This window comes from Solanum pennellii, chromosome 4 (genome assembly GCF_001406875.1).
Source record: "Solanum pennellii chromosome 4, SPENNV200".
NCBI classification, from domain to species: Eukaryota; Viridiplantae; Streptophyta; class Magnoliopsida; order Solanales; family Solanaceae; genus Solanum; species Solanum pennellii.
In genome coordinates, this window is record NC_028640.1 from 73,837,150 (window position 1) to 73,849,318 (window position 12,169).

The window sequence follows — 12,169 nt, forward strand, 5'->3', positions numbered from 1 at the left end:
TTGGCGTTATTCAACGTTAGCAAAAGCAAGGTGATGAAGAAAATGATTAATCGATTCTAACATTGACTCAAATCACTCCAATTTATTCGTGCACCTTGTTATAGCCAGGATGTTAACGTTACTCCGTAAAAAAAAAGTGATGAAGAAAAAAAGGTAAAATTAATAATAAAAGAAAGTGGGAAATGAGGTGGGTGCCTATAAGAACCAAGACCAAATGATGAGGTGAGGTTGACTTATGATTTCCATTTTAAAAAGTAAGAGGAAAAAAAAAGGTGGATCAATAGAGAGCTAGCTAGCTATAGATAAGAGGCAAAATAAAAATTAAAAAAACAAAAAAAAAGGTGTGAAATAACTATTATGAAATGAATTGGTAAGCGTGTGGGTGAATGTATGCGTGTGTGTAGTTGGCTAGTCTAATCAACTAAAATAAAATGTAATGAGTAATTTTTTCTTCTCTTTTTCTCTCTATTTTTATGCCTTTTTTTTCTTCTTTCTTCTTCTTACTTTAATCATTATAATTTGTCCATGCTTTTCGGTGGCCTCTTCTCCTTCTAAATAAACTTTATTATATAATGTATCATTAAAATTAAATAAAGTTAGGACAAGAAAAATAATAAATTATTAAAGCAAAAAAAGTTTCCACCAATCCCTAAACTCCTTATTGGAACTCTTTGTTTCTTTCCAAGATACGGATACGGGGAAAATAAATTGAATGCCGACTTTATGGAGTGGAATATTATGTTAGAAAAAATATTTTAATTTATTGATACGTCGATTTTTTTTTACTTGCCTATATTTAATAATGATTTTTTAAATAATTATTAAAGGAATTTCTCAGAACATCTATCCGTATCCTCGTTAAATACATTCTTTCCAGAACATCTATATATATCCTCTCTTAAATACATTCATTCCTTTTTGATATATTTTTTCCCTATCAGATACATTCCTATTTTCTTTTTGAATTCATCCTCTCTCATTAAGTAATGTATCACTGAAAATTTATAAGTTATGTATTTGCTTTTTTCTAATGTACGTATTAGAAATGTTACAATCTTTAAAGGATTTTTGTGTTTTAGAAGAATAGGGATGATATAATTTGCTCTTAACGATTAACACTGTGAAATTAATTTATGTAATTTTACTTTTTTTATTTATTATTCAATATTAACATGACATAGTTCTTGAGGAGCATTAAAAGAAACAACAATTTTATAATAACATTAGCTGTATATAATAAATTTTAAGTTTTAAAAATGCATTGACAAACAACTATAGTCAATTACAAGGATAAATTAACTTTTTGTTTTCGAAATTAAACAAATAAAAATTGACGAAAAGAGTAAAATTACCCATTATATCATTGTTTGAATATAGTTATACATAAGGGTAATATGAAACTACGTAATACATAGTCCGTCGATTTTTTCAAATTAGATAAGTAAAAATAGATATCGATTTATATAGTATTTTTTTTTTATATAGTGGTTAATAAAGTTGGACAAAGGAGGGAGTATATTACATGCATGACGTGTGTAGACATATTGTATACTATATATGTGACAAAAATCCATCTGATGTAGCTTTAGTTATATGCCCATAACCCAAATATCCCCTTTTTTCTTTGGGAACTGTATACTCCAATTTCCCAAATATTATTAAAAGAAAATCCACTATCTCATACTTTTTTTTATTTATTTATTATCTCCATTTTTGTATAGCAAAAGTCTTTGCATGATTCAAGCACATGCATCAAAGTAATTCCCTAGTTATCTGTCACCCATCAATGATTGAATTTTATTAATTTAGGCATCAATATTATATACTACAATATAGTCAAGAACGTTGGAAATTATTTTTTACTGATTCATATCTTTCTTTTTCTTTTGTGTGTCTAAATACTTTGTTCTTTTAATTTATTTAATGCTGAGAATGCACCGAAACCCATTAATTCTTCTAAGAGTTATAAAAAAGTCAAAAAAAAAAAAGAAGAAGAAAATATGCAGCTTGACTAAAATATAGAAAGGTTATTATAGGAGCTGGCTTATTCACAAACGTGGCAGCTTATTATTGAAGGCAGGTATTTCTTGTCTTGTCTGTATTTTTTAGTATAATTAATTTGTGTTTTCAATTTGATGATAAGATGGAAATAAATTTTTTAATTTGGACTCAGTTGATATTTTAAGAGTCTGTTTGGCTCAGCTTAAAAGCTGGTCAAACTGACTTAAAAGCTGGTTTTCGACTTATTTAGCTGTTTGGCAATACTGAAAATAACTTATTTTAAGTTTAAAAAAATTTATTTTAAGTCAAAAGTTAAAAGTTGGGGTAGAGGTGCTTTTTTTTTTTTAGCTTATAAGCTGTTTTAAGTTGACCACATTTTTATCTTTTTGCCCTTAATATTTTTATACAATCTCCAAATTACAACATAACCCTAACATCTCTTTCTTCAATTCTTCCCTTTTCACGTTTGGCATAGCAACTTCAGCACTTTTATCCAAACACATAACTGCTTATTTTAAAAATAAGTTTCAGCACTTTCAAAAGTACTTTTTTAAAGTTGCTTTTTTTAAGTCCATCCAAACAGGCCCTAATTCTCTAAATTTTAGAGTATACATTGAGTAAAGTAGATGTAAGTGTAATTTTTATATAGAAATACTTTATATAACCAGTTAAAGTGTCTATTTATGTATAACTAAAATTTGAAAGATATAAATATCAGCTAAATTCAAATATTACGACCCATTTATTTATTATGATAACTTAGAAATGTGAATCCAACAATAGTAAAAGTCTTCAAGGGAGTGCTGAAATTAATGCCCCAATTTCTGAAAGATCTACGGATCCAGTTATATATATATATATATACTTTCTACTCTTGATCGTATAGATCTTGGTATGAACATAAATCATTCATTTTTCTATCTGCTTTTGTGTACGAATTATCTCACACAAAATTAATTAAACACAATTATTTTATTGAAGAGTTTCGCATCAGATAAAAAAATGATGAGTGATCTCTTTATATGGTTTAAGACAATTCATCTTTTATGAGCAAATTTATACGATTAAATTCTGTCCAAAGTCAATAACATGATATTTGGATAAAAATCATTTCATTTATTGTTAATCAAAGTTAGGCCTTCATATTAAACGTTCGAGATTTAAATATTTATTGTTAATCAAAAAAATATATGTACCTTCACATTACTTCTCATGAGCTAATTTTATGATTAAATTATGTCCGGAATCCATAAAAGTAATGATGATATTTGAATTTTAGATAGTCATACATATAACTTCATAAGATTAATTCAAAATTTAGGCGTGGAGAGTGTCAAATGACAAGTAACCACTCGTTTGAATAAAGCTAAGTTTGAAAATTATTTCATATACGTTGAAGGCCAATGGCACACAGAAAGAGTGATGTCCAATCAAACATGCGATGTTTTTTTCTCTGACAAATTTAGTAGGAGCTGTAGTACATAAAACTTTATTCAAATTATATTATTATATTCCTATATAAATAAATTTACTATCCAATTTAACGTCGTACATAAAAGAGAGATTTTGCATGCACCCTTTGAAAATAAGCAAAGGTTGTTTTTCATTTCACTTTTTTTTTTCTCATTACTATTTATCACTTAAATCGATATCTTGCTATCATACTTTTTGACAACTTCACGGAGGGGTTATTTGAAAATGATCCCATGCAATTCACTAGTAATATTGTCTATTTCGAATCTAAGTGCACAGAGCTTTAAAACGCATCATTCGAATTTAAGATTTGCTTACGTTTATATCTAGCATTTTTCTTTAAGTTTTTATTCCTATGTGAAACTTTTTTTATCTTTATAAGGTGAGGTGTCACATACATCCCTCTTATGGAATAACCGTCCTCCATGAGATTTTTCTTCACCGCATACAATTTACCTAGAATATACTCATTAGATTTGCCCCATCTTATCGAAATTTGCCTAAACTCAATTGAAATCTGATCCACATTCACAAGGCTAAGAAAAGGGTAACTTTAATACCATTTGTAACTGTCCAATCCACTAAGTGATATTATTCTCTTTGGACCAAGATCCACACAACTTTAAAACACATCACTAGGATGTAAATTTTACTTACCTATATTCCCACATATTTTTGCCAATTTATATAGACTTCTTAACTTAATGTTACGGTCACAATTTTATCCCTATGAAGATATGAATAAAGTTAACACATCGTATTATTTTCAGAATCCGCTTATGAAATTATATATTATTATTGTTGTATTTTTCTCCGACCATATCTAGTAGACTTAGTACCTACAAAACCTAAGGACTTAGGTTAGAAAAAAAAAATGTACATATGGGTTTGTCGTTTGGACAAGATACCAAATTAAATTGTCTTGTTATTGGCCTGCCAAGAAGTCATTCTCTCTACGTAGAAATGTTTTCACATATTGTAATGATTTCAATTTTGAAATTAGTCACGTTATCCCATTTAAATGTTTCGGTGCCCCGACGTCAAAGGAATATAAATATCCAATTATTAAGTTTTTTTACTTATTTTTGCTTTATTTTTTTTAGTACAGCTCACCAGAATAAAAAGATTTTTTTATTTGCTTAAAATCGTTTAAAATTAATTAATTAGATATGAGTTTTTCTAGATTGATTGATTCTTTAATTAATCTCCAGCTGTTTTTTAATTTTTTTTTCAAGGTGTTGATGGTTTTGTACCTAATTTATAATAATTAGTGTAAATAGAATCTTGAATAAAGTGAACATTATTATTTAATTTCATCTTTCAAGGTAAAGAAAAAAAAGTAACAGATGTAATATGATGACAAACATAAAATTTTGCCTGATTAGAACGTTCTTATAAATAATGAAACTAATTAAAAAGAAGTAAAAAAGTAGAATGGAGGAATAATAATATACGTTACACAATGAGTTGAGTACGTGTGGCCATTTGGATATATAATAACACACTCATTGTTGCTTCAGTCTCTAATTATTTATTCGTATTTCTCTTTTACTGATTGGCAGGGAGGAGACAATGAACTTGTCATGTCATTTATGAAACTTATTTTTTTTCTTATTTCTATAAAATAATAAAAATATTTTTATCAATCAAACGTAAGAAAATTTAAATCCATCGAAGAACGATCATTAATGTTGAGCTAGCTCATTATTGTGTTTGAACATCTTCTGTGTCTCCAATTTAATTAGACGTCCCACATGTTCAATTTGAGGGGTAGGTTACTTTGTTCCCTTTTAGCATCTAATTGAGCAAAATATACATACTCATGGTGCCATTATACGATGCTCTTTTATGTTATGTCCAAGGTCACCTTTTTTCTATGATCTTTCTTTATTTGCCTAATATATAGTTTGTGTACGTATATATCAACATCATCAATTTTCATCATCTTGTGGTTTTCCAATATAGGAAAAATCACTGTGCTTTAGAGTCAATAGTTTTACTAGACAAATATATAAACGATGATATAATTACGTGAAACTCAGTTTACTATTTTAACCTTATCAATAGTAGCTTGGAGAAGCTCATTTGGGATTCATAGCCATAAATACTTAGTTATGTGGGTGACACATACTAAATTGCAAAAATTAATTTGTTGATTATGATAATGGGCTACCTGATCGAATAAAGTCTCGTATTAATAGTCGAAAAGAATGATATAATATATGTTATAAGAATGTATATTATGTAGATTAACTCAAAACGGAAAATATATATATATATATATCATATTAAGAATATATTCTAAGTGATTGAGCCCACCATGCAAACTAGACGATGGATCTTCATGATGACTTGCCTGTGCTTCATTCCTTTGCTCTCATAACGACAAAATCATCACTTTAAAATTGATGATAAAGTGAGAGAATATTTTTGTACAAAAATAATGTGTCAAAGCAAAAGAATTTAAGAACCGTACGTACAATGAGAGTGTGATATAGTTGTTAGGGGTTCCTACTTAAAGACAAGTAACTCCGACCTGGGTCATGATGTAATAGTGAGACTGTTTTATTCTTAATTAGAAATCTCGATTTTAAGTGTTGAATATAGAAAAAGAATTTATCAAAAGCATATATCACCCGTTAATGAGCTTTTATAATACATGATATAAATTGAGTTTCAGACTTTAATATAAACTTCGGATAACAGAAAAGAGAATAATAGAACACAAAGGAACAAGGTGATATAGAGGATAAGTGACAGTGCATCAAAGTTCCTTTTTTGAGTTGATTTAGTGATGACTTTGAAGGTACAAATGAGTAGCAGTAATCAAAAAGGGGGTTAAAAATATGATGATATTGATTATTCTTTGGTCAAAGAAAAAGGTTTATGTTTGTGGAAGTGATTGGGCATGATTGTGGGAACCCACACAGTGGAACAAACGGTGGAAATCCATCATTACTGGGGAAGAATTTTGCTATCATTTGCACGTGTCCCTTTGGCCCAACCATGAAAAGATTGATCGCTCCGTTTCAATTTATTTGATGTTATTTAATTTGATATCGAAAAAATTTATAAAGTTGTGACATTGATATTCGTATGTTATACAACACTAGTTAGAACAAATCTTAGCATCTCATTGCATTATAAAAAAAATAATTTTTAGCGGCATTAAAACCAAATATCACTAAAGATTTAGGGACATATACAAAGAGTGACAATTACCGCTAAAAATACATATTTAGCGACAATTAAGAATTAATTACCGTTAATAATCATTTTTATTATAGTGTTAATATCATACGGTTGATATAAAATTCTATTATTAGTTGATTAATTAAGAAGAGATTATTAGTTCAAACCTTAGTACACATCCTAGAATACAAGAATCTGAATTAATCTCTTTCTATTCTAGTTTAAGCACTCCCATAAAGAAGACCCTCAAACGTTTTTGCAAAAATGAATAAAGTGTCATGACCGTTAAGAATTATGGTGAAATGAATTCGTATATTTTTAACAATAGATCTTTGGTTTGAGTTTGAAACTGAGAAAAAATATTATAGATAGTTATTTCTCCGTAAATGAACCTTATGTATAATATATTCGAGACTCAGAGTTCAATACAAATATCTAATATAAAAAAGACAAAAAATAAAAAGTTGAAACTCGTGTACGTTGTGTCCACTTCAGTTGTTCATCATTGAATACATACATCACTACTTACACGGTTACACTTACATTATTTATCTTCTTTTCTTTTTTCTTTTCAAATGGACAGACAATAAAAAACAAATTTGCTGAAATAAATTAGTAGTAGTAATTTGGCAATCTTTCTTTTACATTACTCTTTCACCTTGTCTGAAGAGTTTATTACTCATGAATACTATACAATTTCATAGACATAAAACTTTTAAGCAAAATTTGAGTTTATATAGTTTTAAAATATTTATATTTTAATTTTAAAGTATTGAATTGATTAAATTTAATTTAGTTTAGATTTATCAACTTGTCTCTTGAGGAGGTGAAAAATATCACATAAATTGAAACAAATGTAATGGAGTAAGTATCATAATAACAACCAAGTGGAAGCAAATAGATTCTTCCGAATCCTCTTCAATTTTAAGGTTAAACTTATTTTTATGTATATAAAGAGAGTAAATGTCGAATTACCTTAATGTTTTCTTATTAATTTCATAAGAGAGTAGATGTTGAATTCCCTTAATGTTTTCATACTTTAAACTTTTGATGAAAATTATAAATTTCATAAAGGGTGTCCATAATATATGTACTTTTGATGAAAATTATAAATTTCATGAAGGGTGTCCATACTTAGGATAGTAAATAAACAAAAAGTAACTCTATAGAGATTCGATCCTACATATCCTATATGCTAATGCACTTAATTGCCACCGAGCTACTACTCACTTCATGTGTGAAATTAGGTCTTACGCCTAACTCAAATCCCCAAAAGCTAGCTCAAAGGGAGAAGAATTGTTCAAACCTTATAAGGAGTTCACCCATCTCATTAACCACCGATGTAGGATTTTGTCATTCTTTAACACCCCCCTCACGCTCAGTGCTTAGCATCTGGTGCGTGGGCAATTTTTGATTTTGTGGATCTCAACATCGGGTGAGACGGGCCCCGCTCTGATACCTTGTGAAGTTAGGTCTTAGGCCTAACTCACACCCCAAAAGCTAGCTCAAAGGGAGAAGAATTGCTCAAACCTTATAAGGAGTCCACCCATCTCATTAACCACCGATGTGAGACTTTTATCATTCTTTAACACCATGTCATAGATGTGAGCTTTTAATTCCTTAATAATTTTAAGCAAGGAATCTGTGAGAAATCAAAGTAACATCGATGATTTGTGTATCTTATATTTGTAGCGGAAGTCCTTAATTTTGCTACCAAGACGAATTGCTCCATAACTTTTTTTTTTTAGAATTCAATCAACACACTAAGTAGACGCTTAGTTTTTTAACATATTGGACTCCGTTTCCTTGAGAAACGAAGTTGATTTAGCGCAGTTCCCAGTTGGTAGTAAATTCAACATCTTCCAACTACAAATTTAAGGTACAAATACTATTGTTTTTTACTCTGATTTTCTTTCAAGATGAAACCTAATAAGCATCGTGTAAGTTTCATACAAATCCTTGCCATGACACAATGGGTCTCCATTACTTTTAAAGCTGTTCAAATTATTATACATATAATATAAAATAAGATTTAACCTATATATAGTTCTCTGTCATCGTCATTGCTACGTATAACTAAAGTATAATAAGATTAGTCATCCTCGCTTTTATCTTAATTTTTTTTTAAGACTTGCATACTAGTGATTTCCTACTAAACCTAGTTTAAACTTTAAAATCTTAAATACCCAATAGATCTAAAAGGCTAGCCATCTTAGGAGTAACATGTATAAAAATCATTGGATCAAACAATTCCAGTAATTAATCAGAACCAATTTTTACTAATGATTTATAAAAGGCTCTTTTCAAGGACAAACATGTGGGTAAGGTGAAAAGGTTTTGACACGTGGTACCAAATTTCATGGAGCAAAAAAAAGAATAAAGAAAAACAAATTACTTATAATTATTCCCAAAAACAGATGAAATGTCATACTCAAATAACTTTTGCAAAGAAACTCTATTTTTTTAAAAAATATATAATAAAGTTTTGGTTTTTGGCTTGGAAACCTTTATAGGTAGGAAATTGATGGAAAAGGAGAGGACGATAGCACTAATATAATGTTGAATGGTTATTTTTTTACCCTTTTAACATATGCCAAATAAAGTGATGAAATTGGAGGAAGTCATCATTGTTATTCTTGAAAATTAATTATTCCTCCAACTAAAATTTTTAGACCAAATTAAAGCATCTTTTATTATCAAATTTAATTAGGTCATGACTTTATGGATCTATAGTGTTATTTATTTTATTTTCTACTCCAACCTTTTTTTCCCTAGAAAAATAAATGGAGTGTGTGGATAAGAGTAACATTTCCATGATCGCATGACGAAAATTGTCATGTTGTGTAAGGGAAAGTGAGTGCAATTTTGTAGAGAAATGGATTTGTTAGAGGAAAACAAATTTCTAACTTGCGTCTTCGGAATATAATCTTTATTTGATTTGATTTTTATGAATTCTATTACAAGTCTAAGATTTTAAAAATATATATATATTTTTTGTATTTGAAGAAAAAAATATTTAAATTAAATTTGCCCACTTACTATGTGAAAAGATCTAGGTTTTCCCTTCTTTAACTCAATTTGATGGTCGTTATTAAAATTTTGGACTAAACATGCTCTTATTCGCTAAAAGTCCAACAATTGGTATTAATAAGATTTTATAATGAGAAAACGTTCAGCTTTGTTTATATGTTTTGCGAAAAGATTTTAAATTTATCATCCATTAGAAGTTTGACTCAATTGATCTTCGACAATTTCTTTTATTAGACTATTAATTATATAGGGAAAATGTTCAAACTTATCCTTGTATTTCGCAAAAAGACCTAGATTTTCCTATCGTTAAGAAGTTCTCAATTGTGTCCTTCGACACCTTGTTAAATCTACTCTTTTTTCTTCTAAACTATACCAATTTTTGAACGTTAACAACCAAGGACATTTTTAATTCAACCCTCTATAGACTAGACATATCCCTTACGATAAACTTGATCCGACTCAATCATTTAAAAGTTTAATTGAGCCAACTTAAGAATAAACCTAAACATTGTCATAAAAATAAAAATATAAGATCATAGATTCAAATTTTTAATCTTCTCACATATTGAGTCCAGTTGAATATGTAAAGACGCACTTTGCCTCGATTCCCCCCAACTACCAATATTGAGGAGGGGGCCTGGTATGAATGGATGACAGACCAAAAACAATTAGTTGAATTGATAGCACATAAAGATCCCTCTCCCAATACAAAAACACACAACTTTCCCTTTCATTTTATTCCTCTACTTTTTAAGCTTTTGTTATTTTCGTGCCCAATCCCTTTTTCTATATGCTTCCAATTTCTTATCTTTGCTGAGTTTATAAAATTAAATCACTTTCCCTTTTGTGGTGGTGTTTTGCACAAACTCAAAAGAGTTAAAAAAAAAATCTTGACTCTCATCAAAGTCCAAATGTCTTTTTCTTTTCCCCACTAACAATTGTAGGAAAAATGCAATTTCCCAAATCCTTTTTTTTCCAAAAATTCACAAAAAGAGTGATGCAAATATATGTTTCTTCTTTAATAATTATATAAAATCATTTACATTTTCCCGCCAAACATATCTAAATTTGGTGAATAAATATTAGTATCTCTTTTTTTTTTAAACTACCTAAAGGCTAAAAGCTTACTAAAAGGCTAAAGGCACCTCTACTACAAAAAGCTCATGCATCCAAATGGGAAACAGCACTAGCTTGTTATCATAATTCTTCACTCTTTTTTAACCACTTGGTAATATTGATATCTTTTTTTCTTCTTCTTTTGTCTTGTCTCTATAGTGTAATAATAGTACTATTAGTTACAATTACATAAAAGCAAATCTTTCAGATTATATTAATGACAACATGTTAGTGCTTGGCAAAATTAACTAATCCCAAAAGTCAACAGATATATGAAAAGTTAATCAAAAAGTAAATATCAGATATGTAGAGTTTGGATATAATCGGAAGAACATATATTTTACTATTACTATTAGGAATAGAAAGGTTGATTTTAAAAGATACTACGCTCAAAAGAAATGTTTTCAAAGCATGATATGAATTGATAGCAGTAAAAGAGTAGTAGTATATTTTCATACGATCACCTGATAATTCACTTATATTGAAGTAAATTATTTTCACTATATTAAATAATTAACGTTGGGTTGACGATGCTAGTTTTTAAAGAGCTCACCAAGTGTTGGGGCACCTAGGTTTAAGTAAAGTGAAATGAGGTTGCCTTTTATTGGGCCTAAAGAGCCCACCAAATGTTGGTATTTCCTTGCTCAATGGACAAACTATAGAGCAAGTGACCCAGCCTGCTGCCTAATTGGGCTTGATATTTTGGGGTGTTTGAATTGAATTTCCAGGATTGAATTTGAATCTTAGAGTCGTATGGAACGATTTATTTATTTTTAAGTGTTTTTAAGTTGAAATAGTTTTAAAGTATTTTTGGAGTGATTGGGTAAAACTTTAAAAAATTGTTTGTAAACACCTCGGTGTTAAGCTAAAATGCTAAAAAATCAACTTATGATTTTTGACTTATAAGTCAAAAGCTAAAAGTCAAACCTAATATGCAAGAATTAAGATTGATTTGTAGAAAAAGAGGATTTTCTAGTCTTTTTTCTTTTAGGTCCAGAAAATAGGAGATTTGAGTAGAATCTTTGTTTTTAATTACCCATATGTGATTGTAACTATGTTGTATAAGGAAGATCCCCGAAAATATATGAATCCTTGGAGTGTGTTTGGTATGAAGGTGGAAAATGTTTTCCAATTTTCCCATGTTTGGTTGGGACAAAAGTTTTGAAAAATGTTTTCCAAATCAACTCATTTTCCTCAAAATCAAGGAAAATGACTTCCCTTCAAAAATTAAGGAAAACATTTTCCACAGCTCTCCTCCAATTTCAAATTACATTTTTTTTTTGGAAAAACATCAATTTAAAAAAATATTTTCAATTTCAAAATTTTTATTTTTTCACATGATCCTTGACCTTCCCCC